Source organism: Panthera uncia (genome assembly GCF_023721935.1).
Source record: "Panthera uncia isolate 11264 chromosome C1 unlocalized genomic scaffold, Puncia_PCG_1.0 HiC_scaffold_4, whole genome shotgun sequence".
Classification (NCBI taxonomy): domain Eukaryota; kingdom Metazoa; phylum Chordata; class Mammalia; order Carnivora; family Felidae; genus Panthera; species Panthera uncia.
In genome coordinates, this window is record NW_026057585.1 from 43,266,844 (window position 1) to 43,277,391 (window position 10,548).

A 10,548-nucleotide genomic window follows, 5' to 3' on the forward strand; every position below is an offset into this window, starting at 1 on the left:
TTTGGTTTGTCTCTTTTTTTCTCCTTTGTTCCTTTGCTTTGTTTCTTAAATTCCACATATGAGTGAAATCAGTTGTCTTTCTCTGATTGGCTTATTTCGCATAGCATTATACTCTTTAGATCTATGCAAATGGTTAGGTTTCATTCTTTTTTATGACTGAATAATATTCCATTGTATGTATATACCACATCCTCCTTATCCATTCTGCAGTTGATGGAAACTTGGGCTGTTTCCATAATTTGGCTATTGTAAATAATGTTGCAATAAACATAGAGGCACATCAAGTATGCTTTTATTTTGATAATAAAGAAAGGGTTGTTCATGTGAACTGAATCATTTTTACCACACACACATTATACAGAAATAAGTCCACATTATTGAAATCTTCAAGGATGATTAGAAAAATTTAAATGTGTCAGAATCAGACCAGGGAATTATCTTGCTGCCTTCATATTCTCCCACATGTGGATTTACTCTCATGACCTTTCATAAACCTTCTCAAAATTATATTTCAGCCAGAACACAGAAGTATATCTTTTAACTCTTTGGCAGAAAAAAACTAATGCAGGTTCAGAAGGTAAAAATATATTCTGATGATAAACTTGTTGGAAGTTTTAAAAATGGCAGGACCATTTTATTGTGTATTATCAGAAGGGCCTTCCTTGGTCAGGAAAAAGCTTCTTTGTTGTAGGAGTACAAAAGAGTGGGATGATGGCCTGGTTCAATGTTCCCATTCATAGGAGGATGTAGTTCTATAGCCTTCCTAGGCCAAATCTCCATGTACCTCCATGTCTAGAGTCACCTGTGTGACATTGTCTACCCTGTGGCCATCTCTGAATGGAAACATTTCTTGATTTCTTGTTCATTGGCATTCACTTGGGCTTAGACATTTTTTTACAGTAGTATCCAAGACAGATGTTGCTGACTGTGGTTTGTAGAATCAAAGTAATTGTTTAGGAAAAAAAAAAAACCTAAAATTTACAGTTAAAGTGTAAATAAATTTATGACACTACTCATATATAAATGTTTACCTAACTACAGGTATTCTATGTAGATAACATTCTGACAGAAGAGCATAGAGGGGGTAAGAAATCAGACTCACTTACTCTCAAGTCTTGGCTTAGCCATTTACTAGCTCTGTGATAATGGTTGTTTCACTTCGGTGATTCTTCTTTTGTCATTTATAACATGGAGATAGTAGCACCTGCCATAAAGCATTTTTATGAAGCTTAGAAATAGTGTATATAGAGTGTGTGGCATATAATAATTGATAAAATAGATTTGATTAGATCAAGTCATATTGAATAGATTGAATAGATTGTTTTTATTGTTATGTTCACTAACCCCCTCCATAGAGTTACAAATCTCTTTCTGTCTCAAAAGTACAATCCCTTTTTTTCCTCTCTGATCCATTTGTTCTATTGTTCACTTTGGTCTAGTTTGAGCCCCCCTTTTTTCCTCTTCCCTAAGGGATGTATCATAACTTAAATTCCAAATTTCCCTTGCACTTAAGTTACCCTTGACTTAGGCTTTTGAGTGAGATGCTGTAAATGAAGCTTACGGTTTTTCTGGTGAAGGTGGTAGGAGCAGGAGTGGTGATAATTTTCCTGTATTTGTAGGGTTTCTGAGACATGAGTATCACTGGCTGATTTCAGTGATTTCAGTGAAGTCAAGTTCCTGGTGTTGGTGGGGTTTGATGGAGAAACTGGCGGGCTTTATTCCTTAGCCTTGAGATTCCTTCACCTAATATCCTTTATTAAGTCCTCCATCAGTGTTATCTAGTCAGAGCATACTTCGTGAATTTTGTTTTTGTTCGTTCACTTTGTTTTGTTTCATTTTTAATAAGAACTCTGACTTTAGTACAGGTAGGTCCATCCTCTTTTCAATTCTTAGTATCTTCATTATCTGGCTTATTTCAATTCCTACCCCTCTATGTCATGTAGATTTCTTTCTTCATAGACCTAATTATATGTTCTTTCCACTTAGTTGTCACAAAAGCATGTAAATATAGTGTACTGAAAATTAAACTAATTCATTGTCTTTCCTGAAACCTGCTCTTTCTCCAGTATGTCCTACTTTGGTGAACAGCCCCAGGTACCACCAGTTGCCCATGCCTGAAATATGGACTTTGTTTAGATCCTTCACTCTCCTTTGCGCAAACACACTATCAATTTTGCTGCCTAAAACTTTCCTTCTTTTCATTTTCATCCCTCTACTTCTTATTGGGTTCAGCTCTTGACATCCCTATACTTAACATCCCTATACTACTGTTGTATCCTCCCTGCTGTCCTTGTCCTTCTTTATCTCCACTTCTACCAGAATGACATTTCTACCCTGAAAATCTGATGTTGTTACTCCTCTGCTTGAAAATTTTAATTGTTCCTCAATAGCTATAAAAATTAAAACCTAAACTTCTTTGTTTGACATTCAAAGCTCTTCAGATTGTAGCCTTTATGTTTCAGTCTAGCTTTATTATCTACTATAGCTTCCATTGCATATCATATTCTAGCCATTATGTGCCAATTTAGGTTCCCCTAAAATTGATTACTTTTTTAAATTTTTGAAACTTTGAACATATTGTTCCTTCTTGCTAGAACCCACCTCTTTTTTGTCTGCTAAGAAAAGTCCTTAGACATCTAGTTTCTGGAAAAATATAACATACTCCCAGGCATTCCCAGAGTTCCTTCCTCCTAATGCTAACTAGATGTGTTTCTTTCCTCACTATATTCCTTATAGGCAAGGATTGTTTTTTTCATTTTTGTAACCTTATTTATCTAACACATGGTTGGTGCTCAATACATATTTGTTGTATGAATGAATGAATGAATGAATGAATGAAGGTTCTCTTCCTATAGGGGCAACACTTCTGTGAATCTTTTCTGTTCCTGCAGCATTTATTGTGGCTGTTCTTGTTTCTGGCCTGCATTTACTATGCTTCTTTCATTTTTCTCTGTATCTATACCTTTATGAATTATGTTTGCAGGGCCCTTTTCACTCCCTTCTGCTGGCAAGGTTGTATGTTTTTTAGATGCATACACCATAACATAGATCACAGGTCCCCTGTAAGGGACCTCTCTGCCTGGTCACAGTCTCAGTCACTTCACTGTGTTTTATTCTGCTCATGCTGACTACTCTGGCTATAGGGGTCATGCTTGTCAGTCTGATTCTAGGCCATGCAAGCCATGCACTGACTTTCACATATCTTGAATCTTACTAGTTTTATTAATGACCGTTTTCTCTGAGTTTGACTATAAGTATTAATTTTGTCCATCTACAGATAGAAAAGACCACATATATACCACCTTCATTTGGGGCAATAAAGGATTGCCTTTCTGACAGAGTTATAGTGAATAGTACAGGAAACATTAACACTGTATTTAAAGGGTTTCTTCTGTTCCTCTAGTTCACAAGTATCTTCCAGTATATGATATGAGAAATAAATCTCAGTTCAGAAAGAATTTCCCATTAAAAAAATACTTTAGAACTTTGAATTCTTTATTTCCCTTCCATTATAGGAACAGGTGAAAATTGACCAAAGTCATGTGAAGGCCTGGCAAACAATTAAAAAGCATGTAAGCAAACAAACTATGACAGTGGATTAAAAAAAAAAAAAACTATTTGTGACCTATTTCTTTTATTCCTCCAGCTTACTGTGGATGTGGTTTTTAATTCTGCCTGCTGAGATAATATGCTCCTGGGACCATGATCTTTCAGAAGAGTATCTAATTTAGTCACAGCTATGACTAACGTGACTCTTGGGGCGCTTCAAATTTACAAAGACACACTGTGAAAAACTGACTGGCAGTAGACTAGTTGGAATTACTTGGTTCAAGAATGGTTTGGTGTTTTCTGCCTCCACTGATTCTTGGGAAGAGAAAAGGAAATGACATTTGTAGAATGCATACTTGACCAGGCACTGTAGTAAGTTCTTTTATTTTTTAAGTTTATTTTTATTTGTTTTGAGAGAGAGAGAGAGAGAGACAAAGAGAGAGAAAAACATGTGTGAGTGGGGGAGGGGCAGAGAGAGAAGGAGAGAAAGAATTCCAAGCAGACTGCACGCTGTCAGCACAGAGCCCAGTGCAAGGCTCCATCTTACCAACCATGAGATCATGACCTGAACCAGAATCAAGAGTTGGACACTTAACCAACTGAGCCACCCAGGTGCCTCTGGCATCATAGTAAGTTCTTTAAATATTACAGCTATCTTATAATGAAGACATTGTTTCCCTAATTTTCCAGATGAGGAAAGTGAACCTCATATAGCTTCATAAATTTTCCAGAATTGCACAGCAAGTAAATAGAAGGCCAAGGAAGAATCCCTTTTCTGACTTCAAAGCCCATTTGGTGACATCTTTTAACAGTTATAATTATGGACTGAGGATATAGTTGAGTTATTCTGGATATTTCTGCCTCCCTTTGCAACTCATACCATATCACTTATTCCTTCCCACCACCATTCAAGGAGACTTCATCCTTCAAGAGATTCTCAAAAAAGGGAGGGTCTTTCAGCACTGGAGACCTGCATAATTTGTAGCGGACAAAGACATAAGAAATACTTTTCTGTGATGTCTCTACGTATATTCTTTGACCATCCTCTTTTTCCCTTCCTAATACAAGGAAGGCTATGAGAAGCTAATCTGTAACTATTACTATCCATCCATCTAGCTTTAGAAGACACTATATAGATTATGCTGGTATATGAACTGCTAAGTGCCAAACTTACAAATGTTAAATGTTGTTAAGAGTTCACAGGTGACATCAAGAATGGTTGTCATGGGGGAGGTTGGCATAAGTGTTGTGAAACTGACAGGTGCTTGAAGAATGCTACGTTTTGATAGGTTGAGATAAGGAGGTAAACATAGGTATTTCAAGATCAGAAAAGTATGAGCAATCCTTTTAATGAATACCTCTAATGAAAACTTATAAATAAGTGAATATGCGTGGTGAATTGGGTTACCTCCACCAAGTGACTTAATTGTCAGAAGCTATTCATTGGTACCATCAAAATATAACAAGTAAAATTTGAGTGTGCACTATATGTCATATACTATACAACACTCTTTTATTACATGCATTAACATATTTAATTTTCACAGTAATCCCATATGGTAGGCACTGTAATCATCTCCATTTTTCAGATGAGCAAACTTATAAACAGAGAAGTGAAATAATTGCCATATACCTAGACAGTGGTAGATCTAGAGAAATCTGGCTCCAAAGTCTATGCTCTTAAGCCCTAACCTAGGCACAGGTGTGACACATTACCTTGAGAGTAGCTGAGGATAAAAGACGGTTGGAAGAATCCTCCTGTGACTGGCAGAATTCACCTGAATTTTCAGAAATTTTTTGTTGCTATTTCCTTTCCCTTTCTCTATTTTCCCAATGGAAAAAAAAACCAAAAAACCTAATTTCTAGTTATCTGATCTTCTCATATCTGTCCTTGTAGTCTCTTTTATCACTCCCAGTCGATTCTTTTTTTCCTTGACCTCTTTTTCTTCTCTCTTCCCTTCCTCTTTCCCTCCCATCTCTGGGTTATTTGAACCTGTAACATCTCTTGCCATTTGTAGAACTGTGGCTCAGGAACTCTACTGTTCCCATGGGAATCTCCAGGGCAAGCGTGGAAAAGGTTACCATATTTCAGAAGTTGGGGACAGCTGGGAGCAGAGCTCAATCAAGGGTCAGTGTGCTTGACTCTCCTCTCCCTCCACCCATTGCTGCCTGGCCTCTTCCTGTCAACCTAGGAGGGTCCACATGCTAGAAAGAGGAGAGTCCTTAACAAAGGGAATCAACCTAGAGCCTGTGCCAGGATGGGTTTCGCCTCCCCTGCGGCTGTTTTTGTTACCTTGCCAAGCACATCAGTGGATGGATTTATTTGTACAGGAGGTAAAGCCAAGAGAATCTGGGCATAATATTCCAGCAACTCTATCTTAGTTTTCTGGAACTGGAAACCCAGACCTGTCTAGAAATTTTCACCAGGTATTTGAATGGGTGTCTTTGCTTCTAAAAATGGAAGAAAAGAAACAAACAAAAAAGATTTTTTTGATGGAAATGGAACCACTAATTTCAATCTAGAGGTTCTGAGTTGGTTGGAGTTACCCAGGTGGTTTTTATTATGTCTCTTTCTGATTGCTGGTTGCCTCCTACAGAAAGAAAGGCAGAGAAGTTTCAACATTATAGACATTGGTTGAGTGCCCATCATGTGTCTTCATTTTACAAAGTACTGAAAAATGTAGGGGAGGGGGTGGGATTTGAGACTAAAACCAAACAAACATTCCTAAAATGATATATAAAAATAAGTAAGGACTACAATATCAAAACAGTAGTAGGTTTAAAGTTACTACATTTAAAAAACTCTGAGGAGCTCCTTTTCAGGAATTTTATTAAAAACTATTTAAGCTACAAAACAGTAGAAATATTACTCTGCTGACTCACTTGCCTTGGTACTAGATTTGGTGACTAATAACTACTGATTTGCAAAATAAGTTTCATTTTCATTGGAAGAAAATTCATTATTACTGCAGTTATACGGAAGAATGTATTATAGGTTGTATAGTAATAAAAATGGCAGCAGTGTTGAACAGGGACTGAATCTCAAAGTGACTACTTTAAACAAAATAACTTTCATCTGAGAGTATTACGTTTTTGAATGCCTGTTTAAAAATAAAATTGCACTGGGGCACCTGGGAGTTTCAGTCAGTTAAGCCTCTGACCCTTGGTTTCGGCTCAGGTCGGGATCTCATAGTTGTGAGATCGAGCCCCATATTGGGCTCCATGCCGACAGTGTGGAGCCTACTTAGGATTCTTTCTCACCTCTCTCACTGCCCCTCTTCCCACTCGTGCTCTCTCTGTCTTAAAAAAAAAAACAACACTAAAAACGCTCACTGTTTTTCCCAAAGTTAACTATCATGTTGTTTATTTTTGTCTAGTTTTCCATGTACATGTTGCTCATTCAGCCCAAGCTTTCTTTCTAAGCACTAAAGCTCCTCTTCTTACTGTCAGATCTCATTGGTAATAGATGAGTTCCACTTGTTTCCCTTGGAAACATCCCTCCTAGATTTTCCATCTTGCTGATCCAATATAACTAACTGACTACTTTCTAAGTCTACTATACCATAGTTTTCTTGGGATCTGTCTTCATCTCTACCCTGGGGATACTTTCTTTTGTTGAAGATTTTCTGTATCCTGGGTTGCATGTCTTTCTCATAGTGTCCCCCAAACCAGAGCCTTTCTGAGTAAATCTCCACCTAGAGTAATGTCCTATTTTGTCTTGGTGGACTGGGGATATAGGCTAGGGGAGGACAACTAAACTCTGAATACTCCCATTACAGACTCAAAAATCCATCCTCTTGTGCTCACACTACCTTGCCCTTTAGTCTTCAAAGTCACCTGGTACCTCTAATTCCTGAATCTTTCTAGAGTTTAGCAGAACAAGCATGCTTACTTTTCCTTGGCATCTCTCTTTCCACGTAGTTGGGCTTCACCTTTCTCTGCCATACTGAGTCAGTCGCTATTTGTTCCATCTTTTTTCCATCTTCCAAAACTTTGTTTCCTTTCCTCTTCTCTTTGTCCTGAGGAGTTTATACCTTGCTGTTGTTGTTATGATAAACTTTGTATTAAACTTGGTAAAAGCCCATATGCTGCCAAGAGGAAATAAGGAAAGAATTTCCAAAAATTTCCAACAATTTCCTTTAGAGAAGTTTCAGAACCAAAGACTAATTGGCATGAAATGGTATAGAGAAAGTAGTTGAAAAGTCCACTCATAAAACTTTTATTCCGCTTACATGAATTTAACACACTTGTTCTTAACAACTTAGATTGTTCATGAAAATTTCATAGGACATTAAACAAACCTAGCCATCATCTCAGTTATTTCCCTGTTAACTGTTTTTACAGCCCATGCATGTTAGGCAAGTATTCCCGCCTCCCCCCCCCCCCCCCCCCCCCCAAAAGAAATCACAAAAGCAAAAAAAAAATCCTAAAAAAGTTAAATACATGGGATTTTTGTTTTGCTGCTGTTCTTGAAATACATAAAGTAATGGAATTAAGCAATTTATTTTTACTGCATCTTTATTATACATTTGTTCTTAGGTTGCCTAAAACATTTATGTACAAATAAAATGAGTATAGCAAATATAACAAAAGCAAACAGCAGGTAACTTTGCAAATAATGGAATATGAACTGTTTCTGCCTTTATCTAGAGTAAATTGGTCTGCGACTAAAGGAACACTTCTGCAACTATAGTCCAAGGTGTGTACACTGAGAATGAGTATTCCACAGTTACACATGGTTCAACATGTAAAATCCATGGGATACCCATTTCTACTACAGCCTTGTAAGTGCTCCAAACCTTAAAGTACCCACAATAACTATAACTGTGTCTGGAAACAATTATTCCTTTTTTTTTTCTTTTACTTTTTTTACTTTTTTAATTTTTTTAATGTTTATTATTGAGAGAGAGAGAGAGAGCACGAGCAGAGAGAGAGGAAAACACAGAATCCAAAGCAGGCTCCAGTCTGAGCTGTCAGCACAGAGTCCGGCGTGAGGCTCAAACTCACGAACCGCGAGATCATGACCTGAGCTGAAGTCAGACCCTCAACTGACTGAGCTACCTAGGCACCCCATAGAGCCAATTATTCCTTTTATTCCCCACCAGGATAAACCAGTATGTAGGCAGTTTTCTCCGCTGAGACATGGTAGCAGTTTTAATCTGGCCTTTGTGAGACCACAATGTACCAAGTATTATGCCAAACGTTTATAACTAGTATAAAAATTCCACATCCCCATATTTGCCAACTCAAGATGAAAACAGATAACTCCCTAAATGTTAACTGGTTCTATTCCCTTGATGTTAAACATAAAAGCCACATGAGAAAAATGGAAATTTAAAAAGAAGTAACATAAACCTGTCATAAATTGTAAACAAAAAATTATTTGTGGGACAGCATGGGTGACAAATGGTCCACTGTGTAAATTTTAGAATGAGGCAGGCAAAAGTCAGAAGGCTGGTGAGTTTCCCTTCCTCCTCCTGCTTCAGCTTCATCTCCTTGGGTATCTGATGTCCACAATGTCAAGTTGTCTCTCAGTAATTACATTATTAGCATTCCATCTTTTTATGACTCGTCACTTAATGTATCAAGTTCAGCAATAGCTTCATCAAAAGCTGTATTTACAAGAGAGCAGGATTTCTCTGGGGAGTTCAGAATCTCCAAATAGAAGACAGAGAAGTTAAGGGCCTGACCCAATCTGATAGGATGCTCTGGTTGCATTTCCTTTTTGCTGATTTCAAAAGCTTCTAGGTATGCTTGTTGTGACTGATCCACACACAATCCCTTTCTATCACCAGCAGCAACCCCAGGCAAGTAATGCTAGGAGTCTCCTTCCATTAAAAAAAAATAATAATAATGTTTATTTATTTTTGAGAGACTGAGAAAGACAGAGCATGAGCAGGGGAGGGGCAGAGAGAGGGAGACATAGAATCTGAAGCAGGCTCCAGGTTCTGAGCTGTCAGCACAGAGCCCGATGCAGGGCTCGAACCCAGGAACCATGAAATCATGACCTGAGCTGAAGTCTGACGGACACTTAATTGACTGAGCCACCAGGCGCCCCTCCTTTCATTTTCAAATAGAAGTCTTTGCTTTCTACTTGTGAAGCACTGGGGATCAAACACTTTTCCAAAAGAGACAGTAGATCATTGCAGATTTCTCTTAGCTGGGTCTCTGTTTTCTCTCTGTATTCTCCATCCATCTGTTGTTGTTTCTCAGCATTTTACGTCTTTTGCTCGATACTTGAGACGATCCTCCATGAAGACCTATGGGCTCCTACAACATTTTTATAAGCAACTGAGATCAGACTCCTCTCCTCAATGGATAATTCAGCTCCTTGCTCAGTTACAGATCTCATGAAGGCTGTCATGTAATCATACTGTTTAGCTTGCTCGGTCAGTTTGGTCCCCTGCCCCAGCTCATTTTTATCCATGACCACATGTTTTGTGTTCAGAGTGGGTGGCAGTGGATGGATGAGGGCTCAGTGCTCTCTGGGCAGCACTGTAAGTAAGGCTGAGGCTCTCAGGAGTTTATCTTTAAAAAAAATAGATTTTATTTTTTAGAGCAGTTTTAGGTTCACAGCAAAATTAAGCAGAAAGTACAAAGTTTTCATGTGCTCCCAGCCCCACACATTCACAGCTTCCCCAACACTCAATGTACCACACCAGAGTGGTGTGTTTGCTATAACTGGTGAATCTACATGGACACATCATTGTCACCCAAAGTCCATAGTTCTCACTAGAGCTCAGTCTTGAGTTGTACATTTTCAGGTTTTAACAAATGTACAATGACATGTATCCACCACTGTAGTATATTTCAGAACTGTTTCACTGTCCTAAAAATCCCCTGTGCTCTGCCTATTATACCCTCTGCCCCTCATCCTTTGGCAAACACTGATCTTGGAGTCTCCATATTTTTGCCTTTTCTAGGATATCATATAATTGGAATCATACAGTATGTATCAGAATGGCTTTATGCACTTAGTAGTATACATTTAAGATTCGT

At 38.1% G+C, this 10,548-nt stretch overlaps 1 pseudogene; it reads right to left on the bottom strand.

Annotated features, from left to right (window-relative positions):
* Nucleotides 1-8,928: 8,928 nt before the first annotated feature.
* LOC125913657 (14-3-3 protein zeta/delta-like) lies at nucleotides 8,929-9,976 on the bottom strand (annotated as a pseudogene).
* Between the last annotated feature and the right edge of the window lie 572 nt (nucleotides 9,977-10,548).